The following is a 27,058-nucleotide window of genomic DNA, read 5'->3' on the forward strand; positions in this document are numbered from 1 at the left end:
GTTTTTAACCTTTATTCATGGCGTTTGCCCACTACTCACTTAGAAGCCGCTTTATTGAGCAAGACAACTTTACAAAATATCTGTTTGCCAATCATACTTGCGGAGTAAATTCAGGGGGTTATGAAACGGGTTTGAATGAGACATATGTTTTTTAGCACAAAAAACTGAACCAAATAGTGAGTTTGTGGAGGGAAGATTTTGCTATGCAGCGTTTTAGATCCACCCCCTCCAACATATTAAGTCTTTGTCTTGAGCAAGGTAATAAAAGCAATCGTTTCCGTGACACAAATGTACTAACATTTAGCTCGCTGTCATATTAGGTTACTTTCGGTGCATTAGTGGGAATTTTTCGCATTCCACTTTACCAATCTTGTGTTATTACTTTGTAGCACATCATTTGCCCCGCTCTCTTACTAACGCAGGGCCATTATCCTGCCAGTCAGCGGCAAGGATGATTGATGCAAGGCTTCCAGTGACATTAGTTGCAAGGGAAGCAGGAAGAGATAACACCTAAATAATGCGTATCCAGGTGACATTGTCTTACCTTGAAAGCATCTCACATGAGAGAGGTGCTAATGGGTTTCTGCAGTCTGCGCTGTCACCAGCGGATGAGTATTATACAATCTGGGAGAGGAAGGAAGCCCACATCACGAACCACTCATGTGCACTGCAGCTTTCTCAAGTCTCCCTCCTCATAGCTACACAAATTAATTCGAAGTTCACTGCCAAAGAACAGTTTTTTTTTAATTCAGGGGCATATTATCAAGAACGGCGATACAATTATCGCTGCTTTAGCGGCAGGAAACTGCCGCTAAAACAGCGATAATTGGCTTGATAATATGTCCTTTTGAATTCCCATAGCAGCCCAGGTTCTGGTGTTAACCTGGGCTGCTATGGGAATTCACAAGGGCATATTATCAAGCCCATTATCGCCGTTTTAGCGGCAGTTTCCTGCCGCTAAAGAGGCGATAATTTTATCGCAGTTCCTGATAATATGCCCCATAGTGCTTAATTTTAAGTATTTGACCTGCTTCATACCGCTCTTCTTCAGTGTAATTTACTGAGCTGGGGACCAGAAGAACAAATGCATTTTCTGGTCGTAAACACTAGGATTTGTGACAAGACATTTTATTTTTCGAATGTACCAAATCCATTTAGTGGTTTGGTAACATGTTACTGAATTGTTAAATAAGTTTTGGAAACTGTTACAAATTGCTATTCGGAAGGGGCTTGTTTTGGGTATCACTTCCAAAAAATAGTGATTGGTATGTGTTAATGTTTTGTGAACAAAATCCGGTACCCAAACATTAATATCTTACTGACTACTCAAAGGTAGTGGCAACCCATAATAGACTACTGTCTCCTCTTGAAATAATTTTAAAAACGTTCCTTAAAAAAAACACACATTCTGTTGTTCTTTAAGTTAAATGGCCAGCATTTTAAAAATAAATTATGGTTTATTTAAAAGCAATCACAGACGTAGAGGTCCCAGCAGGCCATCATCCCTTAGATGGCAACAAATTATAATGGTTTGCAATTAGCAACCTACCTCATTAATACTCATTAGGTCGTTTGAATTGCGACTCACTGTGTGTGATTCTGTATTTTGTGAAGAGACCTATGAGTAGATAGAGTGGTTCACAAAATTCCATAGGATTCGCAAAAATGCAGCTACCACTCTTTGCTTCTCTTTTAGTACATCTGGCCTGGGTCATATAGGTGATAAAGGGATCCATCACATGGTATTTTCTGAGTGCGAAAGGGAGATTTAGAACCTAGGGGCCAGATGTACTTTATTTGGAGTGCTTTTAGAATGATGTAGGTAGGAGTAGCTTAGGACAATGTATTCTTTGGTAGTACTTCTCTAGTTTTTGGAGTAACATTGTATAGTACGGTAGGCTTCAGATTAGTATGTGTAGTGTAGTGTAATCATATTAGTTATTTGTATTACATGTGTGATGTTTTTAAATGATTGATATATGCAATGTATTTGGGGTTTGTGTTGTGATTTGGTGGGTATAGTGTGCTATTTTACTATGTTTTGTTGGAATCGAAGCCTGTACTTTTTATAGATTTTTTTTTTACAAAGTAAATGACATTGTTTGTTTTTAACCAAGATTACTTTTATTTATACATTTTCAATGAGTGTTTTTGTAATTGGATTAATTATTTTGATATCTTTTTAATTGTTTCATTGTTATTAATTTGATTTGGGTTAATTTTGCCATTTTATATGGATTTAAGGAGAATAATGGACATCTTCTACAAAACCATAAGTCATCTTTATTTCTGTGTTTGTGGGAAGGAAATATTTCCTATTTTTAAAGGTATTTAATATACATGCTAGATTGATTATTGTTACATTAATTACTATATATAGCATACATTTGTTAGTACATGTTTGTTTCTTTTAAATTATTTGTTTTTTCTGCTTAGTAAAAATATGTGACTTTAATACTTTTCTATTAAATTAAATTATTTGTATTAGTCTTTCTGAATATTGTTAATAATTATATGTGTAAATAATACTCATAAATAAATAAGGGCCATATGTTTCAAGCAAAATTGCATTCGCATACGCCTAAATTCTGCAAATTTCGGCATTTGCGAATGAAATTGTGCCAAATGGTATGTATTAAGGCAAAATAAGGAATCGCAAAATTTGAGATTCCTTATTTTGCAATTGCATTTAAGGAATCGCAAATTTTGCGATTCCTTAAATGCAATGTAAGAAGCACCAAACAAATGCAATTTGGCCTTAAGGAATCGCAAATTACCACAAACTTCAAGTTGGTGGTAATTTGCGATTTCTTTCACAAAAGCACTTTTTGACATTTGTAAAGGTGCCATGTGGCGCGCATACATGCCATTAGGGCATGTATGTGCGCCATATGCACACACATGTAAATTTCAGCGGTGCATCAGGGTGTCCTTATGACACCCTTGTACCCTTGAAATTATTCTCAATTTGCGATTCTCAAATTGCGAATTGAGAATAACTTCCAATTCATTCCTATGGGCCTCCTGGCCCATAAAATAAATGGGAAAGTATTCCTTAATTTCGATTCGCAATTTGCTAATCGCAATTAAGGAATATTAAGAAATTGCTAAAAAAATTGCGATTTTTTACACACATCCCTAATTGCAATTCTCAAATAGCGAATTCTAGAAAATCGCTATTTGAGAATCGCAAATCAGGATGTTGATACATATGGCTCTAAATGTCAATGTCTTTATCGGTCTGTATTGACTTTTAGTTTAATTTGAAGTGGTAGGTGGTTTATAGTATTGTTTTTGCTAAGGCATTGAGGTAGTGTGGTCATTTATTTTTAATAATTTATTTTACTTTGGATTGGAGCATTTCATACTTTTTTTCTTTTTTGGCTTGTTAAGGTTTAATTTGAGTTCCTGATTGTTCTAGTCCTATTTGCTGGTTTATTTATTATTCTTTTAGAAATTCTAGGAATTGGTACATGGTAAGGTGGCTTCAGCTGAATGGTGGTTGGATGGCATTGTGCCATGCTTCTACCGTGACGTTGGTTGTGGCTTGTTTGCACTGTCATATATGTCATATATGTTCCATTAAAATGGCTTAGTTTTTTTGTGTGTTTGGTAGTAGGAGCCCTGTTAGAGTTATATATGTTAAAATGTTAACATGCATTGCTAGTTTTTTTTCTTTCATATTTGCACATTTGCATCTTTGTCATCCTTTTAATGTGGTGATTTATTTCCATTGATTTTCTTTAGTTGTGTCAAGATGAGAGGAGGTAGTGGCTTTTTTCCTTTTGGATATAGACTATTTGTTTTGATTACATGTTAAAAAAAGATGTGTTTAGTTAAATGGTTGTTTTGGTGCTATTTTCATGTTAGAGTTTTCTGTTCTTTGATGTTAAATTATGTTTACTTACTTTCAAACATCTGTTTATTGAGTTTGTTGTCTGCGATGGCATCTTCAACTTTATATGTCCAATGTTTTGAACTGTTTAAATGAAGTATTCTAAGTTAAACGGTAAGCAATTAGTTTAAAGTACAAAGTTTGCAGTAGACTAAACACCATAAACTATACCATATTTTACATTTACAATTGGGCAACAGCCTTGGAAGATCTGTGGTCGGACTCTCCGAGGTACGGGGGTACAGAATCAAATAAGTTTAATTTACGAAGTCTTGCGAGACTAGCGGGTTATGTCCCCGTTAAGAGCAATTGCATACCACTAAGCCACTGTTCGGCTTTTGCTCTGAAAGAAGTTATGGAAGAAATTTGTCCATTAGAAAAATCTTAGCTTCCTTATTGAATCTTGACGTGGTTGGGATTCTTCTAATGTTTGGTGGCAGTGAATTCCAGATTCTAAGTGCGGCCCCAGAGAAAGCTTTGTTGTAAGTTTTCTTCTTCTGGAACAATGGTGGTTTCTGCACCAAATCCCTAGCGCTCCGGGAGTGCTTGCCTCCTCCGGATAAAACATGTTTTGAGCTATAAACAAAGGTGAATTAGCGTGTAATGCTTTGTATGTGATACATACCAGTTTTAGTTGGATTCTGAGTTCGTACGGAAGCCAATTCAGTGCTTTCAGGTGCGGTGAGATGTGCTCAAATTGTTTTGAACTTGTCAAGGGTCTTGCGGCTGCATTGAGACAGGCTTTTAAGGGAGTGGTTGAGATCTTGGGCAGACTTCAAAGAGTTGAACATCCTTAGTCGATCCTAGATAAGACTAAAGCCTGCACTGGCATTTTAAGGTCTGACGTTTCTCGCAATGGTTTTAGTTTTCAAAGAAGGATCAGGTTAAACTTGTTGTTTTTGCCCAGTGTGTTTATGAGGGATCGCATGTTCACTTTCTTGTCCAGTATAATTCCTAGTGAATTGGCAGAGTCCAATATGATTGGGTTGAAGCTCAGCGCGTTGATCAACTTTGTCAATTCTAATATGTCAGTGTAACTTTTAGGAAGGAATATTAACACAAATTTTGTTTTTTATGCATTAAGTTTCAGATGGTTACTTCCTAACCATTGCATCGTCAGCTCTAGTGCCTCAATTATTGTCTTGATCTCCTCTAGGGATGAGATTTGGATATAGATCTGTATGTCTTCTGCATACATATGGAAAGAGATGTTAGTGATGCACAGTATTTCAGTTAGTAGTTCCAGATGGAGGTTAAAAACAGTTGGGGATAGAGTTGAGCCTAGCGAAACTCCGATCATAATAGGGGAAGGATAAGATAGATTTTGATTAACTAAGAATCTTTAAGAGCGGTTGCGCAAAAAAGATTTAAAACATTTGAGAATGGTTCCCACAAATTCCATCCTGTTTTTGAGGCGATCTAGTATTTTCTCATGGTTAACTGTGTCGAACGCTGATGATAGGTCCAGAGGAATTAAGAGACACGTTTTGTCTCGGTCTAGTGCTTGTAGGGCGTCATCCACTGTATGGCGAATTGAAGTTTCCATACTATGATTTGGCCTGAAGCCCGATAGGCATTCGTCTAGCAGATTACATTTGGCGATGTGTTGGCTAAGTTGTTGTTCCATACATTTTTTAGCACTTTCGCTAGTAGTGGAATAGTAGATACTGGTCTGAAATTGTACGGCTCAGCAGGGTTCAGTATAGTTATTTTTTTAATGGGGATGACTTGACTCAATTTTAGAGAGTCGTGTAGGGAACCTTGCGATAAAGAAGAGTTGATTATTATGGTACAGATGAGCATGACAAATTGGTTGGTTGAAGACAAACAATTTGAGGGGAGCGTGTTAATGAGGTGATTATTCGGTTTTATGGACGACAGGATTTTGGAGATGTTTTGGTTACCATATACATTGAAGGTAGACCAGTGAGCTTTATTTTTGGGTACTGCCTGATGGGAGTGTGTTGGTTCATTGATTTGTGCCGCCGACGGATTTGGCAGGTCGATAGCGGCGGTTTTTAGCTAAGTTTAAGTTTATATAACTAAAACTATTACTGTAGTAGCTAATAGATTGCATATTGGTTTAAATTTAATTATCGTACATTATTTTTGTATATTTGATTGGTTTATTTTGGTGTATAGTATATTTAGTTTGTGAGTAGTTTTGATATTCAAAATTAATATTACTGTTTTATTTTTCGGGTTGATATGGTAAATAAATGATTTTCTATACTTTAAATTGTGTATTGTTAATTTTAGGGTGTCTAAATTATTGAGGTATTGCTAATAAGTGATTTTTTAAATTGAGATACACAACATTGTTGTAGTCCATATTGTTGTTTTTCCAATTGTTGTCTTTTTCTGTGTATTTATGGATATGACAATATTTTGTGTTTCCATATTTTTGTGTTCGGTAATATGGTATTTTAGATATTTATTATTTGTGTATTTCTTGATTAAGTATAGGATGATAAAATTGCTCATAAACTATTTTTTTGGCAATATTACGTTCGATATTCTAGTGGTCAATATTGTGACATACAACCTTGAGTTGCATTTACTGAGTGCATACTGATTTCTTCACAGTAACACTAAAATCTGCATATTATTCTCCAAAATGAGAGGAATAGGTGCCACGTATCACACCTGGTAAATTCTGAATGCCTGGGGTTTTATAAGGTGGAATAAATAGGATCTACAGTTTCACAAAATTTGCATCAGAACGTTAATCTCTTCCAGCTCATCGACTAATCCTATCAACTGCTTGCATGAACTCACATTCTGGACTTTTGATTACACCTATCTACCACACTCCTATCTACTACAGCTTGTATCACAAGCAAAGTCCTGCACTCTATGCACCCTGAATATTTGGAAAACAACCTTTCTAGAGCAGGTAGAAATCTGGCCCCAAGAAGCTCCAAATCACTCCTTATCCCTCCAGAACTAAAAATAAAATACCAGATACATTCTTTCTCAGGTAACGCTCCATGGATTTGGAACACACTATCTAAGGATCTCCACTGTAAACCCTATATGTGTTTGAAACTGAACCTCAAATCACTATTGCTGAGCAAATACTTCATAAATTCTTGATGCTGTAATCCACTGCTGAGGCATTCTACTTTGCACTTTACTTTGCTCCTTTAACCGGAGTCCTTTATGTGACCTATTTTAAAAAAATATATTTGTATTTTGCATTACTGTGTTATAAGGCTTGCTGCACTCGTCATCCTTTTGCCAGCGCCCCGTTCCACCACTGGTTTTCAAGCTTGTTGTGGAGGGCGCCGGCACAGATTGTTGGTCTCTCGCTGATTGGAGATCCAGGGTCACGAGCTAGCCTCTCCTACAGGCGCCGCCCTATTTAGTCCTCATGACTTCTTCCGCGCTCAGCGGACGCGTGCAGCGGGTGCGCCCCGAAGTCGCGCCTAAGTCCAGCCCGTCTGCGCCCGTCCGCGCTATGTTCGCGCCTGGGGCCTGGGAGTCTGGGCTGGCCTCCACTGGTTCGCAAGTAGGTTTCTCTTATTCCAAACAGTTTTTGCTGGCGCTAAAGTCTTTAGTCAAGCCCTGTGATTATACTATGGCCCCTGAGGCTTTCTCAGGTAGGTTGAGTTGTGGATGTCTGTGCAGTGTTTCCGGAAAAGCTAATCTCCGGAAGACTCAGCCGTACATTGGCCCCTCTAAATCCACTCCCAACCTAACGACTGAAAGGGGTTTTCTTATCAATGCTAGGTCCTTAATAAAACAACAACATTGCTTTTGGGGACTTTGTCTCTGATAGGAAACCTAAGTGGGTGTTCATCACAGAGACCTGGGCCTCTGATGCCTCGGGCCCTGATTTAATAGATGCTATTCCCACTGGGTATGCCCTGGCCAGGATGGATAGAATTGGTCGTCGAGGAGGAGGAATAGGAATTCTTTACCAAGATTCTCTTATATGTCGTACTGAGTTTCTTTCCACTCCCTCTGACCCTTTTCAGGCCTTGTATTTTTCCATCAACTCCACTCCCTCTGTCTCTTTTTCTGGTCTCCTGTTTTACAGACAGCCGGGCCCTAGATATTCTTTTAGTCAGGATTTGAGCAAGCTGCTAGAGCCATTTATTGAGAGACCCAATATCATTCTCCTGGGTGACTTTATTTTCCATTCGGAAAATACGGGATCTAGAGACACTCAGATTCTCCTAGATACCCTGGATTTCTGTGGTTTGACTCAGTTGGTGGTTGGTCCCACTCATCTCGCTGAGCATACACTCGACGGAGTCTTTTCCAATGACCCCATGTTGAAGGTGGGCCCTCCGGTACCCTTAGCTTGGTCCGACCATGCAGCTGTCCCGCTAGAGCTGTCAATTCAGGATGCACCCCCTTCCCTTCCGGACGCCAAGAAGTGGGAACTTAGAAGGAATTTTAAACCCATTAATAATGTTGCTCTCTCTCCTTTTTTGAATGAATTGACGCCGGCTGAACTTCAGGACGTCAATTCTGCCGCTCTTGAACTCTCAAGTACGATCTCAGGGGCTTTGGATATCGTGGCCCCCTTTAAATTGCACTACTCTGCGAGAAAGAGTCCGTTGGCCCATTGGTTTTCAGACAGACTTAGGCTGCTAAGACAAGGGTGCCGTAAACAGGAGAGGCTGTGGAGGGCTCAGTTGGATCCCTTAGAGAAGGAACAACATAAACTCTTTTTAAGGGAGTACAAACTAGCCATTGTGGAGGAAAAGAGGGCCAATTTCCCAAGATCACTGCTTCTTTTAACTCCCCTCTTTTTAAAATCATAGACTCCCTATCCTCGCACCAGGTAGCTGACCCGATAGCGGATTCTCAGGAATTGTGCGTCAATATCTCGGCTTTTTTCCACTCAAAGATCGCTGATATTTACAGCTCCCTTGAATCCCTGAATCTTGGTATGCTCTCTCCTATTAAACTTTGTTCCCTCTAGAGACCGGAGCTTGTCTGGTGGACATCCCCTGAGTTTCCTGTCCTTCCCCCTTCTTACTCCTGAACTAATGACACAGCTCCTGGATAACACCAAATCGGGCTCCCCCTTAGATCCTTGCCCGCTTAAAGTCTTGAAGGCCTGTCGGGATGTGATTATTCCCCCCCCTCATGAATGTTATGAACCGTGCGATCTCGGAGGGAGTGTTTCCCTCTTCATGGAAGATGGTGGTTGTTAAACCCCTTCTTAAGAAGCCCACTTTAGATCCTCATGTTTTAAAAAACTTCTGTCCCATCTCACTCCTCCTTGCCCCTGCAAAGATGCTGGAATCTCATCCTAATCGGTATCTTAGCTCCTTCCTAGGGGACTCGGCCCTTCTGGATTTATCCCAGCTTGGCTTTAGGAGATCTCATAGTACTGAGACTGCCCTTACGGCTATTGTTAATAACATCCGCTGCCAGGTTGTTAAGGGCCATACCACCCTCCTGGTCCTGCTGGACCTGACGGCGGAGCTTGACACTCTGTCTCCATCCATTCTGGTTTCCTGCCACAGGGATATAGGGGCCGGAGGTCCTGCACTGAGCCTCCTGGCTTCCTTTCTAAATGAAAGGGAACATAGAGTGAAGGTGGGCCAGTACCTTTTTGCCCCTAAATCTGTGCATTGTGGGGTCCCCCAAGGCTCTTCATTGAGCCCTACATTATTTAACATCTATGTGGCCCCACTTGCCGGAGTAGTTAGATATTTTGGGCTGGAAGTACTGTCGTACACTGATGACACCCAAATATTGGTCTCCCTTACGCAGCCCTTGAAGGACTCTGCTTTGAACTTCAGGAACTGAATGGAGGCCATGTCTCAGTGGATGGTACAGAACTTCCTGAAAGTAAACAGGGAGAAAACAGAGGTGCTGATCTTTGGGGGCAGCCAGGATATCTGGTCTAAAGACTGGTGGCCTGCCTTTCTTGGGGACTGCCCTCTTCCCCGTCAGTTTGCTAAGAATCTAGGAGTCCTGGTGGACACTGCACTCTCCTTTGACTGCCATGTCAGTAGGACTGTTTCCATCTGCTGTGGTATCAACAGGGTCCTCAGAAAGATTGCCCACTATCTCTCTCCTGATGTGAGGAAGCTGGCCACCGTGGAGCTAGTTTCTTCAAGACTGGGCTACTGTAATGCCCTCTATGTGGGCATTATTAAGAGCCTTATCCATCGCCTCCAGATGGTCCAGAACGCAGTGGCAAAGATGGTTTTAAACCTTTCTAGACTTGCCTCGGCCACGGCAGCCCGGAGAAGTCTGAATTGGCTTCCCATCCAGGATTTCTTTTAAGACTCTTTGCCTTGCTTATGGGGCCCTCCACGGCACGGGTGTTGAGGGTCTCAAGTCACTCATTCACCTCTACTCTCCTAGTCGACCCCTTTGATCCTCCAATATAAATCTTCTTGAGGTTCCCAGGTTCGGAAAAGCCAAATGGGGAGGCAGAGCATTTGCCTCGGTTGTACCCAGGTTAAGGAACTCTCTTCCCCCCAAACTCCTGGGGCAACCGTTGATGGCTCTGTTCCCTAAAGCACTGAAAACCTGCCTTTTTTCTGAAGCGTATCTGTAAAGTACTTCATTGGTAACTACATATCTATGGACCTGCTTAGGCGCCTTGATGCCCTTGGGCTAAGTTGCGCGTTACAAGATTCCCTTCATTCATTCAACCCGCACCCCTGAGCTTGCCACACTGACAGGATCATTCGATACGGTCAATTGACCCAATTCAGTGTTTAAGGCGTCACTAATGCCACCGATGGATAATGCCCTTTTACTTACTGGTAGTCATCATTACTCCTAGCCCTGTTGTTCTCGTCCCATTTAAAAATAAATGGGGATGAACTATCTCCCAGACAGAAAAAAAGAACACACGGAATGCTGTTCCCACACCCTCCCATCAGGAGTACTTAACCAGTACTTACCCAACACTCGTTCTGAACTACCAAGCCCTCCATATGAAGCCCGGACGGCCTTTTAAGAGGTCTGGAGGGGCATAATGCATGAGACGAGGACAACCGTACCAGAATTAATGAAGATTACTGGTAAGTAATAGAGCATTACCCCAGGTCCCTTAGTCCTTGTCCCATTCTTTTCAAGCGGAGGTTACCCGAGCGAGATACCCAGTTTTTATATACAAAATGACAACACAAAGGACACCACAACATACAGCGCACCCAAAGTGATTTATTGAATACAGTACAAGAGCAAAACAGTCAAGGAACACACAGCCTGCAACACTTCCCCACCAAAATTAGCATCATCCTCCTAGACATTCTGGAGACAATAATGGCGCACAGGTGTATTAGAGGATACCCAGGTGGCTGGTCGACATACCTCAGGAATAGGTCCACCTTGCAACTCAGCAGAGGAAGCAGTCATCTCCCTAGTCGAGCATCCCTGCACCCCACAGAGAGAGGAAGCCCAGCCAGCGAATAAGCTTACTCAGTCATCTGCTTCAGCCACCAGCTGATGGACATCGAGGACACCTTATCCCCCTTAGAAGCATAGGGTTCCTGGTCATCAGAGCCCCCAGTTCACCAAATTACTAATGCACAGGGCAGAAATGATGGTCACCAAACAAAACACCTTGAGGGTGGCAAACTTAATGTCCACCAACTTCAAAGGTTGAAAGGGAATAGACACCAGAGCCTTCAACACAAAAAGTGAATCCCATAACAGGAATAGGGGCTTCAGAAAAAGGACAGGATAGCAAGAAGCTGCACAGCTGGTGAGCCACCAGATCATCCATATCAGCTGGGTTACCACATGAGGCCTGAATTGCCTTAATTGCCAACCATTTGACCCACAAGGTAGAGACTGCCAAGCAGTAGCGGTCCGTGGAGGGAGTTCCGTGGGGCGGTGAGGCGGGCGGGGGAGGGGCAGGGTGGGGGGCAGTAAACACCGGAATATGGATAAACTGAGGTAAGTAAACATTTAAAAGAATAAAATGAATTTCCTTGCGTGCACTGCATCGCATTTTGCAGGCAGGTCTTTATCATCACATCTCGGGGCACAGACTGTAACCCCTGAATCCTAGGGGCAGGAACACACTGTTGAGGTCGGGCTAGAATTGAGCCACATTGAATGTTATATCTTGAGAGGGCACCAACTGACATTTCTCGCAGTTCAGGAGAAACCCATGTGCCTTGAGGGATGCACACACCACCTTCATGTGGGAAAGAATCTGCTCTTCCTTTGGAGCATGGAGCAGCCAATCATCCAGATACGGGTAGAGGTAAATCCCCTGGAGATGAAGGGATGCCACAAGAAGGAAAGTTGGCAGGGTATGCTCAGACGTGAGTCCCTTGCTCACTTTGCCACTGAATTCAAGCAAGCCGGGCTGAAGAAGACTGAAATGCCAGAAACCGGTCCTCGGTAGCTTGTTTCAGGTCCAGGGAAGGCATGGCTTGGCAGTTCAGGCTGGACAGTTCCCATTAGGCACAGGGTCAGACTGATTTGCATATGGCCATGTCTGAACTGGGGTGGCAGAGTGGGCTAAAGAACGGTGATGGATTAAACCCAGATTAGTTGACTGGGGGTGAGTGCTTGTATTGTCAACGCTCCGTCCATCATTTCCTTTGGTTTTTGTTTACAAGAGGGAAAGTACCATTTTAAATACCCTGGGGGCTGAGCGCAGGCCAAACAGAAGCACCAGGATCTGATAATGAACTCCAAGTGCAAAACGGCAGAAACATATAGGAATGGGCACATGGTAAAAAGCATCCTGCAGAACCAAGGTGCAAATCAGATGCCTCATCAGCACCAGAGGAATGACCCTCTGCAGCGCCTTCATCGTCAAAGGAAGGTGTAACACATACTGCTTCAGAACGTTCAAATCCAAAACCATCCAGAAGCAACCTGTAGCCTTTCACTGCACAAAAATGATGGAGTAGTACCCTCCACCTAGCTCCAAAGGGGGAACCTCCTGAATGGCCTTCTTCTGCATCAAGGAACAAGTACCTTGGGCTAAGACTAACTGTTTCTCCTTCCTGAAGGGCCAAGGAGTCAGGCATACCCTGGACACTGAAGGGACCTTCCCAAACTCGATCCGGTACCTGTGTTTCACAATGTCCAACACCCAAGCGTCTGAAGTAGATTCCTCAAATGACTGGAGGATGGGCTAGAGGCAAACAACAGCCACAAACTCCTGCTCCACCACATAGTCAGAAAAGGGGCTTCTGAGGAGGGGACTTTGCCTTTTGATCCCCACCCCTCCAGAGAGATCCCCCCCTGAGACTGTGGAAACTGTCTCCTGGAGGATGGGCAAAAAGGAGACTTAGGCTTAAAGGACATCTTCTCCTCCCCCTGCCACTCTTAGGGAAGATGAATGCTTCTTCTCCTTGAAAAATGTGTGCAGCTTGTCCTCCAACTCTGCCCCAAACAACAGAGACCCCTAAAAAGGCAATCGGAGAGCTGAGGCCTTCTGGGCGGAATCCATCCGCCAATCCTTCAGAACCAAGTTCCGGGGATCAGCCACACATGCTCCTCGAGACAAGGCTGAAACATCCAAAATATATTCCACCAGGTGCACAAAATGTCCAGTAGCCCAGCACAATCAGAAGCATCGTCCAAGGATTTATGCAATGACTTGATATCTGTAATCAAGGATTGAGCTACGCAGGTACCATAAATCTCAGCCAGATGAGCCAAATAGGAGCCGGATAACACTTTCTGAAGTTTAACTACTCCATTCTTGACTACTGCATCTTCCGCCAAGGATGTCCTCCCGACCAGAGTGGCTACCAAAGAGTCAATGGAAATGGTACCTTGCAGCTCTCTCTGCATATCCTGCAAAGGGTACAATGTTGCAATGAAGCCCAGCAACATAATCATGTTTGGATCCCTCCATTCTCGCTCAGGAATGGGAAAGGGAAGCCCATCCGTTGTAACACAAAGGCTAGGTAATCCCATTCCAGGGAATCAAACGCCTTGGTGGTGTCTTGGAAAATGGTAGCAGCATTCATGTCAGGGTCAATATCTTGAAGGATCGCAAATAATGTGTGTAAATTGTGGGATGTACTTCTGCCCGGCACAAATCCCGATGGGTCAGGGAGGACCAATACAGGCATAAGGGGGCTGATGCGATTCGCGATTAGTTTGGCTAGGATCTTGGCATTAACATCAATAAGGGACAGGGGCCTGTATGAGTCACATTGTGTAGCTGGTTTCCCTGGTTTTGGTAAGGAGATGATGAGTGCCTCTCGCATAGTACGGGGCAGAATACCCGATTCGCGGGCTTCCTCGAAGACAAAGCGAAGTACAGGGATGAGCAGGTGGTGGAACGTTGTATGAGATTCAGCCGAAAGGCCATCTGGCCCGACGCTTTGCCCGACCGCAGTTGCATTATGGCGGATATGATTTCTTCATCTTCATGGTGCGCAAGGAGGAACTCCCTCTGGCCTGTCCTCGAAGAAGGGGGAGAAATCTACAGGGTGCATTCTATGTGTTTTGTATATGTTTTTGTAGAAACATTGAAATATGTCCACTATATCTGGGGTGTGTATATGAATCTGCCCGTCATAATCCTCAATTTCTAACACTGTGTTGGAAAGCGAATCACTGAAGCTAACATTCTGCCCGGCCTCTCCCCCTCGCCATAGCGGCGTGCCTGGTTGTATTTCCTTCTGAATTTACATTCCCTAACCACCGTTTCTTGATATTCTGTCAGGAGGTTTCGTAAGCGTGCTTTAAGGTCAGGTGTGGGATTAGTTTGTATAGACAGTTCTGTGTTTTTGGTTTCGAGTTCCAATTTTCAAAGTGTGGACCGGATATCTCGTAAGATCCCACCGCTCTTGGCGATGCAGATACCCCGTATGGTGACCTTAAAGGCCTCCCATATTGTGGCGTAATGTGTTACAGAATTGTCATTGCACAGGAAAAAGTCTGTCATTTCCTGCTCTAAATTCTCTTTGAACACAGGGTCGAGTAATGTCTGTGGGGCGAGGCGCCAGGAAATGTAGGGTGATGGTTCATGGGGTGGCGCAAGGGTAAGGAGGACAGGTGCGCGATCTGAATATGTGAGTGCGAGATGAGTTGAATGTGTCACCCAGGTTGCCACTCCCTTAGTAATTAGCCAGCTGTCAATCCGCGACCAAGAGGCGTGGGCAGTAGAGTAGCAGGAGCCCTCTCGCGCTAGTGGGTGAAGGGTACGCCAAGCATCCACAAGGTTGTATTCTGCCACAATACTATTGAGTGTATGATGCACATTAGAATAGTGATGGGGTTGTGGATGTGATCTGTCCATTGTCGGGTTCAATGTGACATTAAAGTCTCACCCCATATCAGATGCATGGACCCTATATCCAGTATTTTGCCCCACAGAATCCAGAAGAATTCTGGATCATCAGTATTAAGCACTTAGCATGAGACGAGGGTGATGGATTGGCCAGAGAGGCATCCCAACAGGATGCTGTATTGGCCTTGGGGATCGACACAGGACCCAATGGGGGTGTAAGGGAGTGTGCGTTTCACTAGGATGAGTGTACCACGAGCATATGAGGAGTAGGACGAAAAGCATCTGCTGGCCGCCCAACGTGTTATAAATGTTAGGGGCGCAGTAGGGGCGAGGTGCTTCTCCTGAAGCATAGCGCTGTGGACACCATGGCGATCTAAGTAGGATAGAATATGGCGATGTTTGCGGGAGTCTCCCAACCCGCGCACGTTCAGGGGAAGAAAGTTATATTTTGGAGGGCTAGGTCGAGACTCCATTGTATGTATGCCAGGTGATCGTCATGAGGCATGCGTATAGTGTATTCAGGATTCTCAGTTTTGGCATGTGTACACAAAGGGCCCGATTCACAGAACTAACTTAAGACAAAATCCTAAACCTACTACTTTTGGTATTCATAGAATGGATTTACGACTACTAACTTTACGTCCGCACTCGGGCCTGAAATTCTGGCCCGGAGGCAGGGCTTCCAGCTTGGAGGTGGAGCTTGTGGCCCAGAGGCGGAGCTTCCGGCTTGGAGGCGGAGCTTGTGGCCCGGAGGCTGAGCTTCCGGGACACAGGTGGAGATTTCAGCCATGGCTAAATCCCCGGCTCCGAGCCAGAAGCTCCGCCTCCAAGCCAGAAGCTCCACTTCCGGGCCGCGAGCTTTGCCTCCAAGCCAGAAGCTCCGCCTCTGGGCCGGAATTTTCGGCCCGAGTGCGGACGTAAAGTTAGTAGTCGTAAATCCATTCTGTGAATACTAAAAGTAGTAAGTGCATTCTGTGAATACCAAAAGTAGTAAGTTTAGGATTTTGTCTTAAGTTAATTCTGTGATTTGGGCCCAAAGTGGTGTGGTAAAAACTGGTAATGAACTTTTCCCACGTCATCCCCCTCCCACATCAGCAGCCCAAACCCGCCGTGACACACATTTCCCACCCCCCTCCCCGTAAAGACCCTGTGTCACCCTCCCAACAGGGGATGGTGAAGCCAACATTCTAACCCTTGCCAAACCAGTCATTTTAGGGTTCACCTGAGCAGTGGGGCATGTTCTAGCTTGTCTCGTGATAAGATTTAAGGTTTTGTAAAATAAATGAAAAAAAGAGCAATACAACATAAATGAATATAACCCAGGGATAATTAAAAAATCTTTTGGGAACATTTTAATTCATGATGTATGGTGTCAGAGGTACTTTGTTTATTTGACATGGAAGGGTCTAATGTGTCGCAGTCTTCAACCCAGATGGGGGGCAGCACGTCTCATGCTGGTATATTCACTGCTTGTAGGCGCTTTAGGGAGGATATAATCAATATAACTGGTGGAATGGCAAACCAACGAGGAGCGATATTTTATATGGATTCTCCCTGCTGTGAATGAGGCTGGTAATGACTACCGATGGCTAGCACCCTCATGAATCACCGGATCTCAAGAGCCTGCCACACCAATGGCACAGAGGGAATGAGTGAGTGTTCCAGGCAACCCACGTCACAGGAGACAGCAGGAGGCTGTAGGGGACCATGCACCTCAAAGCTGTTCCAGCGCAATCTGGGAAAATAAGCGGTGTTGCGGGAGCTGCAGATAAAGGTAGTCAGCGCCAGCAGCAGAGTCACTTCCCCCCGGCGGAAGGATATCCCAGCAGGCTCCAAGGCCGTTCTCTGCCCTTCCTAATGTCTGTGTCAGTTCCAGCAAGCTTTACAGCCAGCCCTGGGAGAAGCGACCGCCTCCAGCCCCAGTGCTGCAGGCAGCAGGTCAGTGCGGGTGCAGGGTAACAATGGGAATTGCGCAAGGGTGTATGGCAGCAAGCAGGGAAAGCAAGCGGCAGTTCCAGACTCATCAGTGCTGCCGCCGGAGGATGTAAATTTACTCGTGTAGGGCTCCAGTCAGCTCAGGGGGCCTCATATCCTCCAGCAGTCCTGCAATTGTGTCGGGGAGACCACTCCTCTGGAGAAGGGATCATCAGCTCCACCCGCGTAATATCTCCCACAGTGCAGGAGCTTAGGCACACTGGAGCAGGGAGCAGCGGCGACAGCCCCTCGTGCAGGCAGGCCCCATCAGCAATCTCGGTCAGGAGCAGCTCCTAGGCCCAAAGTCTGCGCCGGAGTTCCACGTTCACCAACAAAGGCAGTACAGGGGCTTTGGTCCAGGCAGAACAGAGGAATCTGCACCGCATTCAGGTAGGTTCAACGAGCAGAGGTAGTCAGCAGGGGGGACCACCCACACTTACAACGGCGGTCCGGCCACAGACGCCCCAACCGCCATTTTGCAGCTGTCTGGCACGATGTGAGCAGGGGCTGTATCCGGAGTCTGCAGTGGTCTCACATCAAAAGGGGCATAGCAGAGGATGGCCAAGGAGTAGTTCTTGCACTATAGGCCAGCGACAGGCGTGGAGAAGTTGATAAAGGAAGGATAAAAGTTGGCTATCGACCGGAGCGGCATGAATCTCACAGAGGTGCACACATCTTCTTTGGCGCCCTCTAGCACCCACCCATGTATGCGTATTTTTATTGTTTGTATGTTTTCATAATATTGTCTGAGTTAATGTTTGTCATGTTGAACGTTAGGTTTTGTATTTGTGTAATAATGTTTTGTCAGGATGTGAGGTATATTGGGGGTTTGGTGGGCACTGTTGTAGTTTGATAACTGCATTTAACTACTTTTTGGAGAGTTAGAGTGCTTGGAGATGGTGAACTTTGTATAATTATTTTTACATTATGTTCTTTTTTTACAGGTTGTGAGTTCTATTGGGTGTTTTGGTTGGTAGTGCTTTAAATATATACATTTGTATATATAAATTTTCGGGTTCTTGACTTTTGGGGTTTGGGTGCGTAGTGTGTGAATATAAGAATGTGTTACTTTTTCTAAGGGGGCAACTGTTTTATCGGGTAATCTCGGTTACAACAAGAAAATGGTTGTGTTGTGTTTATTGGGGTGTTTACTATAAATGTTGAGCTTTACATATTTTGGAGTGTAGGGGCTGATACTGCATGCTGTGTTACATTTAAAGATGTATTTCATTGCATTAGGATTTTCTCATCGATAATTTCAATAGTTTCACCACTATTTGTGTGATTTAGTTTAAAATAGAAGATTGGCACCTCAGGATTTTAGGAGTTTCCACAATGCTTCTGTGTCTGGATTTAGAACTGCAAATCAGCTCCCCTCCTGGATGTATTCACTTTCCACACTTGTGGTATTCAACTAGAATAGTAAATCAGCCACCCAACATTCATGCACTTTCATATACATTCCCCAACACTTCTGGGACTATTGTTAGAATAGTAAATTAACCCTTCAGGATTTCTTCATGTTCCCCAAAGTTTGTGGGACTGGAGGTGAAATACTATGGGCCTGATTTATTATTAGATGAGAGGCCCAATCTCTGCTAGGGTGACAGAGTTAATTACTCCATCCGGCGAACTGAATTGCCACCAACAAAATTAAAAAATGTCCGCTTGGTCTGCGGAGATTTATACCATCGGCAGGAACTGCCATCACATCAGTTTCTCTCAGTGCATTGTAAGTTTACTGTATGGCTCTGTAAACATGGAGCCATATGGCAAGTGTACAGAGTTTTTTTTTATTTTCAAAAAGAAAATCTCAAGGCAGGATTTTTTTTATATAAGAAAACAACACCCCCTTACCATGGTGATGGGGCCATTGAGCACTTCTAAATGCCCTTTACACAGGGGGGCATATTCTCAAGGAGCTTTCACCGAGTTACCAGCACTTTATCGCAGCCAAATTCAGGATAAAGTTATCACCCCATTCACAAGCTGGTGCCAACAGCCAATAAAGCATCAGTTTACCCAGGATAGCAGCTGCAAAAAACATCACCACAGACGACCCCGGCAACTATCGCTAATGAGATGCAGAGGAGGCCTTCCAGTGCCAAAAGCCGCAACAACACCACTCCGCAACATTCTCAACGACCAGCCAGATCGGTGAAAAGACCACGGAGCATGCGATAATGCGCGTGAGCAGCAGAAAACTAACACCTGCACTGACCTGTTGCAAAGTAGACCACAGCCTGCACCAGAAAAGGAAGGCCAGCTCAGAGCCACACCTGAAGAACAACAGATACCATGGACCACTGATCCTGCAGGCTGGACACCCAAGAGGGCCACAACACCTACCGCCACCACCCCCAGGAACCCCCGCCCACCCCCGAAGCCCAACCGTCCCCCAGGCCAGCTATGAGGCAGCGCAGACAGGGACCCTAGAAAATGCACCAACCTCACAGACCCAACACCATAGAATGTCATTGCTCACACAGGCTCAAAGGGACAAACCACCTCCGCATCCTGACCACCATTGACCACCGGCTGATAGTACCAACACAGCGGACAACCAACATCCCACCTCAGACAAAGATGCTACCAGTGATGCACCTGTGGGCCTGTGGTACCCACCAAACAACAACCGCCCAAGTCGGCGGAGTCACACAGCCAGGCAAATTCAAGTCCCTCACAACGGTCATGGATGACTCCATCAGCTTGGAACCCCACTTTCTATACATCCCACATAATGCACACGAACAGCCAGAGACCAAGCAAGGCGTCTATGCAACAGCTGGATTCACGCACGTGTCAGGGGGCAATTGACTGCACACATGTCCCACTTGTGCCCCCTGGTAACACTGCACACAATAAGCGCAACAGAAAGCGCATGTATCCCACCAATGTGCAGGCACTAGTGGACCACTGGGGAATCTCCTCCGAAGTCACCGCTAACCACCCAGGCAGTGTGTATGATTCATACACCTCCGACAGTCCATCATCAACCTGCGCCACCAGGATGGCACCCATAATAATGCACTGCTCGTTGGCCGATACTAAATGCACACACCACATGCCTCAAGTACACAATCATGCAACTCACAAACCAGGAAATGCACACGTCACAAGCTCACATACAACATGCACACCCACCAGACATGACAGCACAACTCACTGTGGGATGGTGGCCCAGCCATGTACATTAGCCATCAACGGCATGGCACCTCAACCACACAATAGCAGAAGGTCAGAAGAGGTGGGGACCAGGCATGTGCGAAGGAGGCAAGTGACACATGAATGAGAATGTACACAATGCCAAGTGTGGCGTGGATGTAATGGCCAGACTGCAGTAGGCAGACCACACAAACATATCCATGTCGACACACACCACTGGTGTTTGGAGTGTAGTGGACAGTGGACGCAACCATGTCACTACAGCCAGTGGAGAAGACTGCGGAAATGTAGCTTGTTGTGTTCCCCCCTGTAAGCATGAGCAGAGTGGGCTGGCCGGGCCTATGCCAGGCGAGTGTAGGGGTGTGAATAAAAAGCATGTAACTCTAGGCCTGGTCCTCTTCCAGAATGCCCAACGTGTCTTCCAGGGCGGCGCCTCTCACTCCACCATGAGCAGGGTTGCCTGCGATCCTGTGCACCTGCTGCACCCCGGGACGCTGGTCCATGAACCTGTCTGAGCCACCCCTGCGCACCCAGCCATCAATGCCCACCTGCAGACACCGGTGTGTGTCAAAGAGGGCCCACCACGTGCCGGTGCACGTTCCAAGCCCGATGCCTGCGACCCTGGCAACCTGCTATGACCATCACCACCTCTGCCAGCAAGGCATGCAGGGCTCCTTTCTTGTTGACGTAATCTACCGGCTGACACAGCAGACTAGTAGATCACACATTTGGAACTGAGTATTGATTACACCTTGGCAGAGGACGATGTTTATGGCTGACTTGAAATCACTATACTCCCTTCAATGTGATGCCACCAAGTCTGTGCTTAGCATCACACCCACACATGCCTGTGGGCCCACGCGGAACACTGCTCGTGGCCTACACTGCGCTCGAGTAGGTCACAGAATTGGAACTTGACAGCAATTATTCAAAGGCAGACTACATATCATTGCCTGCAAGGAGAGGAGTAAGAGGATGACGCGATGCATTTGGGAGTAAAAAGGATCATCGTTACGGAGGTGATCGAACACTACAGACGACTGCCCTGGTATCACTTACTCAGTGCATCGCGAGCCTATGACAGGTGCCTTTGGCCTACACTGTGGTCCAGTAGGTCACAGAGTCTTGATTTGGCAATGGCGGAGTTTATATCAGTGTACCAGCATCATTGCAGACTGCATCCCCTCTCAGCCCGGTGCCACTAAGTCTGTTTCCCGACATTCATGGACACTCTCTGGTCGTACATTGGTGGCGTATGAGTCTATGGACTAGGGGATAGTTTTCATCCTCATGTAGCTGATACCGAATTGGTGTTGGCGACTAAGCTGTCGTTTTCCACTCTTCAATTTGCTGCTTCCGGATAACATCAGACCTCTACGTCATGCCCTGGAGGACACCTCCCACTGTCCCCCGCAACCCTCTGTCACATTCACCTTCGATATCTATGAAGACCCACTAAGTCTGAATGGCCCTACCTCAGTGGACAGAAAGTCACTGTCCCGTGACGCCTGTGCCTGCCGCTGTGCATCTGGGGCCACTAATTCTGTGCAGCTCAAGTCAGGGAACCTGTTTGATTCAAGAATTCATGGCCTCTGAGACGATGGCCTTGAGGTCATCAACACCATGTGTCTGTGGCCCTGTGCGATCAACTGCCTCCGGCCTCCAAACGAGTCCTGACTGTCCCGGATGCGGCATCACCCCAGGAGGCACACGCCACCATCACCAGGACCACCTCCAACAGAATAACGGAGTTCCTCACAGTTGTTGTGGATGCCATCATCTGCCTGTTTCCCTGCTCAGCACTCCAGGTGCCACTAACTCAGTGCACCGCAACCCATGGCCCGTCACTGATTGAGTTTTGTGCTGTGGAGAGGTTGTGCAGCAATGTCACCTCAGGCAGTGTGGGCGACCTGGGGCATTGATGTGGAAGATGATGCAGGTCTAACACACCCCACTGGTTCTGCATCAGGAATATCCGGAAGGGACACAATACACAGCATTTTCTTCACATGAGCGTGCTCACCTCTAGTGCCCCTACCTCAGTGAACTGCAACTCATGGACACTTCTGTTTGTATGTTGGGTGACCTCTGTTCTTTCTCCGCATCCCTCCATGTTGCTCAGCAGTTGACTCTGTTATGGAGGTTTCTATGTTTCCGTTGCACTGGTGTCCACTGTTCAGGATGTTGCCAGCACCAAACACTCCATGCTGGCTGGCTTACACTCACCCCACACACATCCAGCACAGGCATCACTGTACATGTGGCCCTGCCAATAAAGGGGCTAGGCGCACGTGCCCATAGCCAGTTCGCCATGATATCTGCATGTGTCCCTGTGGTCTTGTATGCATGAGGGCCCCGGGCCCTACCACATTACTATGTGCTGTGTACAGCGGATGCAACCATGTCACTGCAGGCAGCAGGTTAGAGCGTGGAGATGTAACTGTCGATAACCACTCAATTTGTAAGGGGAGTGGACTGGGCCATTGTACGAAGAGCCAACGTGGGTGTGTGACTGATGTTTGCGTGCCCATGGGCGTGGTTATGTACTGGGTATGTGCTTCTGCATTTGTCAGTGGTAGTGTGGTCTCCTCTGTGTGGTGTAGCTGGTCCCTGAAGGATAATGGACACCCACGTCTGTGATCCAGTTCGCTTTTCATGGGTTCGGACCTACCCGCACCTGTTCAACCACCTCCTTTTGGCTTTATGACACCTGGCATTGGGGTGCCATGTGTAGCTCGGTGAAATGTTCTGAACCAGCCATGCTTGCGGGTGCTTTCTTCTGTGTGGTCTGTTGCAGGGTCTGTGTTTTCCTCTGCGTAGCTTGGCTGCCCTGGTCCTGAAAGTGGGATTGCGTGGGATGTCCATGGGCTGTTATAGGGCGTTGGTGTCAAAGGTGTGGTGGTCCTTTCCGGCATCACTGATGTGTGATCTTCTTTGCTCTGCTGGAGATGTTGTGTCCCTCTGCAATGTGAAGGGGAGATTCATGTTGACATTGTGTTGACATGTATATTGGCGCATTGTTCTTGTTTACATGCAGATTGTATGACAACGTACATTTTGACTGTTTGGGAGGTGCAGGATTAGGATGCAGGACCGTGTACATTTGGACTACATGACTGATGTGAGGTTGTATGCGTACATTTCAATTTCACAGTTTCCAGCTCTGTCAGATGTAGTAGGCGGCCTGTTTCTGCGTGTGTCGGGTCCCAGTTGTGTCCTCTGTTATGCAGAGTCGTGTTTTCCCATTGTACCGCATTGTCGTCATATGGGTGTGCTGTTCTTGCTATGTGTGTGTGCTGGAGTGTGCTATGGGGAAAATGGACATGATCTTGGGTTATTGTGGGTGTGCAGTGTTCTACACCTCATTGTGCATATGTGCCATTGTGCCCATCTCCAACCGTCCCCCAGTTCCTGGTCGTTACTCACCCTGTTGATGTTGTGTCAGGTCCTCCCGAGCTGTGACCCCACTCCCAACTCCTTGCACCATCTCCACACTGATGACTGTGGCCTCCGTTTCCTCCAGCTCCTCCTGTGGCGCAGGACTCCTGCCTCCTGTCACCGTTGCTGCCTTCCTGTTTGCAGCGGCTTTGTGCTTGGTTTAGATTTTCACATCATGCCAGCGCCTCTTGGCCTCCTCAGTTGGCCTCACTAACACTCTGACTGCATTCCTGGTAGTCTAATTGTGGGCCAGTTGATGGTAGTGTTCTGTCACCTCCGTGACGCTGATCTGATTTTCCTGCAGACTGCACCCCGTCTTCCTCTCCCTCTTCTCCCCGGCCTTCCCCAACCCCATTGTTCCTTGCTGGTGGTCTGTGGGGGTTGTGGGGTTCGCATCGGCCTCTGCGCTCGGTCAGGATGCATCCATGTTGCTACGCACTTTGGATTGTTTCTGTTGTGTTGTATTTGTAGCTTTAATAGTGCATTTTCCCACCAGACGTGTGGGATTTGCAGGCCTATTGCTGGTTTTCACTGCTGTTGATTTTTACGCAGACATTTGACACGTTATCTGGAGACTATCTCATGGTACCTCCGTGTTGAGAATGCCTAGTTAACACAGCGTAATTTTCCTGTGACAGACTGGGATGTTGGAAGTTGCGTTAAGTTACTTTTGCGCAGACTATCACATGATCTGCCCCAAGGTTAATATACTCAGCCTTAATGTTAGAGGCTTCAATGTCCCTTTGAAGCAGTTAATGCTCCTTTCCCTTCTTACAGAGGCCAAATGCAACATTTGCTTTATACAGGGAACATACCTGCTCAAAAGCAACTGGAAGTGGTTATGTTCCCTGTGGTTTGACCGTTAATACTTTTCATCGGGTCAGTGAAGAAGGCTGGGGTAGCAATCCTGTTGGTGACTCATTTCCCCAGGAGGGTGATACAAACTCATACTGAGATATGTGGTAGACTTTATCACTATGTATCGACCTAAAGGCTTACATTGGCAAATCTCTTCGACCCAAACGTACGCTAGGAGGCTTTCTTCAAAGAGATAAATGCTCGTTTTATCACCAGCCCAGACACAGACATCATTATGGGGGGAGATTTCAACACAGTGGTTGATTCACACTTGGATAGGTCTATCGAATATTAGGCCGGGGCAGACAGGCGCACTAAGATCTGTTTATCCCCTTCGCTGCTGCGGCTATTCCGCCGCAGCGCTAAAGGGGCGGGCGGCCGCGCGGCGGCCGCATGCTGGTGACAGAACCGCTCCGTCACCAGCCGCGGTTGAGCTATGCTGGTGACGGAGAGGTTCCGTCATGACCCGCCCCGCTCATTAGAACGCCCGCGCAGGCGCGAAATCAGCGCCACGCAGGCGCGGCGGCTGGGCCATGACGGAACCGCTCCGTCATCAGCACAGCCCAACTGTAGCTGATGACGGAGCGGTTCCGTCATCAGCAGGGGAGGGGTTAAAGACAATGGCTGACAGACGGAGGGTTGACAGACATATGGCTACAAACACATCCTACGGCTAAAGACTACACTTTCTTCTCTGCAGCACACAAGACATAAGCCTTCATTTACTTTTTTCTCACCTCCCCACACATTACCAGGGTCATGTACGCAGTGCATATAGGGGTAGCTGTCCTCTCTGACCATTCCCCTTTTACCCTACAATTTACACAGCTCACCTCCACCCCATCTACCCATTATTGGCCTCTCAATGCTAAGCTCCTCACTTATGAACAAATGCTTACTGAGATTAATGCTACTATTGACTCCTTTTTAGCTATAAATGACGCACTGACCATGCCTATCATACCATTGTGGGACACGTTGAATGCCATAATATGGGGTCAGCTTATCGCCATTGCGGCACTTCTTAATAAAGATAGGTGGAACCGCCGAGCTCAGCTGGCGAATATGGTTAGAGACCTTAAGGATACCCATAAACAAATCTGTTTGTTTGCAACTCTACGGCAACTTATGGCAGCTCGCAAGCAGTTAAAGGCCCTAGATATGGATAGGGCATAATATGCCTTGCTACTTTAAAGCAGAAATATTATGCAATGGGGTACAGAGTGGGCGCTTATTGGCTCGCCGTTTCCACTTCAGGCTGTACAACATAGGTAGATGAACTGGTGAGTTCAGATGGCAACCCAAAAGATCAGGAGGAGTTGATCATTTAGGAGTTTGAGCATCTTAATGCTGAGAGCATGGAGTCATATCTGGTGCTGACTTCCCTAACTTGCATTCCCCAGATGGATTTTGCAAGCCTAGATAGAGACATTTCTCCCAATGAGGTCCTTATGACCTTACAGTGTCTATAGACTGGCAAGGCCCCTGGAAATGATGGGTATAGCATGAACTTTTATTAAACATTCAACACATTATTGGCCCCATATTAGCTAGGCTATACAGTGCCTTTAGCACCATTGGCTCGCTGACACCCACAATGCAACTTGTCATGATTGCTATCATTCCCAAACCAGGGAAAGACCCTAAGCACTGCTCCTTATATCATCCCATTTCTTTATTAAATGTAGACGCAAAGATCTCTACAGGCATTTTGGCTACTAGACTGGATCCCTATATGCAAGGCCTAGTGGATCCCGACCAGACAGCGTTTTTACCTGAGAGGGGCTGCAGTGACAACACCAAATGTCTCTGCCACCTCCTGGATAAAACGCAACACTCCCCTCGCCCTTCTCCTCTCTATCGATGCAGAGTAGGCATTTTATTGTGTCCATTGGCCATATCTCCACGCGGTGTTGGCAGCAGTTAGGTCTTAGTCCAGGGTTCTGTCGATTGACCCAGTGTAGCTATGCCTCTGCCAAGACCATGGAAAGGGTTCATGGAATTCTATCTGTGCCCTACCCTATCGCTCCAGGCACTCGTCAAAGCTGCCCTCTGTTACCTCTATTATGTGCCTTATATATGGGGCCCTTTGCGGAACAGATACACCATAATCCATATGTTTTGGGTATACCTATTGGGGGCAGGGAACATAAAATCGCACTATACACTGATGATGTCTTACTCATTTTGTCAGATCCTCACCTTTGGAGGAGCTTGTGGTTTTAAAACGAACCTCCAAAAATCCTCTATTTCAAATCTCACCATTCAAGGGGCAGCCAGAGCTCAACGTGAGATTGGATTTCTGGGGTGGGATATTTGGCCCTGCAGATACACTCCTCTCCTGGCAAAATTGTATAACATAATTATACAACACTTCTGAAGACATCAGGGTAATACTCTGTGTAGAGTTCTCTGTATTAGAATGTACATAGGTCACTAGGCATGTTAGAATGTTATGATTGAAGTAGTAGAGATAGAGCTGTATAACTGGTGCAGGAAGAAGCTGGAGGTACCGGCTCTCAACTTATAAT

This window comes from Lissotriton vulgaris, chromosome 3_1 (assembly GCF_964263255.1).
Source record: "Lissotriton vulgaris chromosome 3_1, aLisVul1.2, whole genome shotgun sequence".
Lineage (NCBI taxonomy): Eukaryota > Metazoa > Chordata > Amphibia > Caudata > Salamandridae > Lissotriton > Lissotriton vulgaris.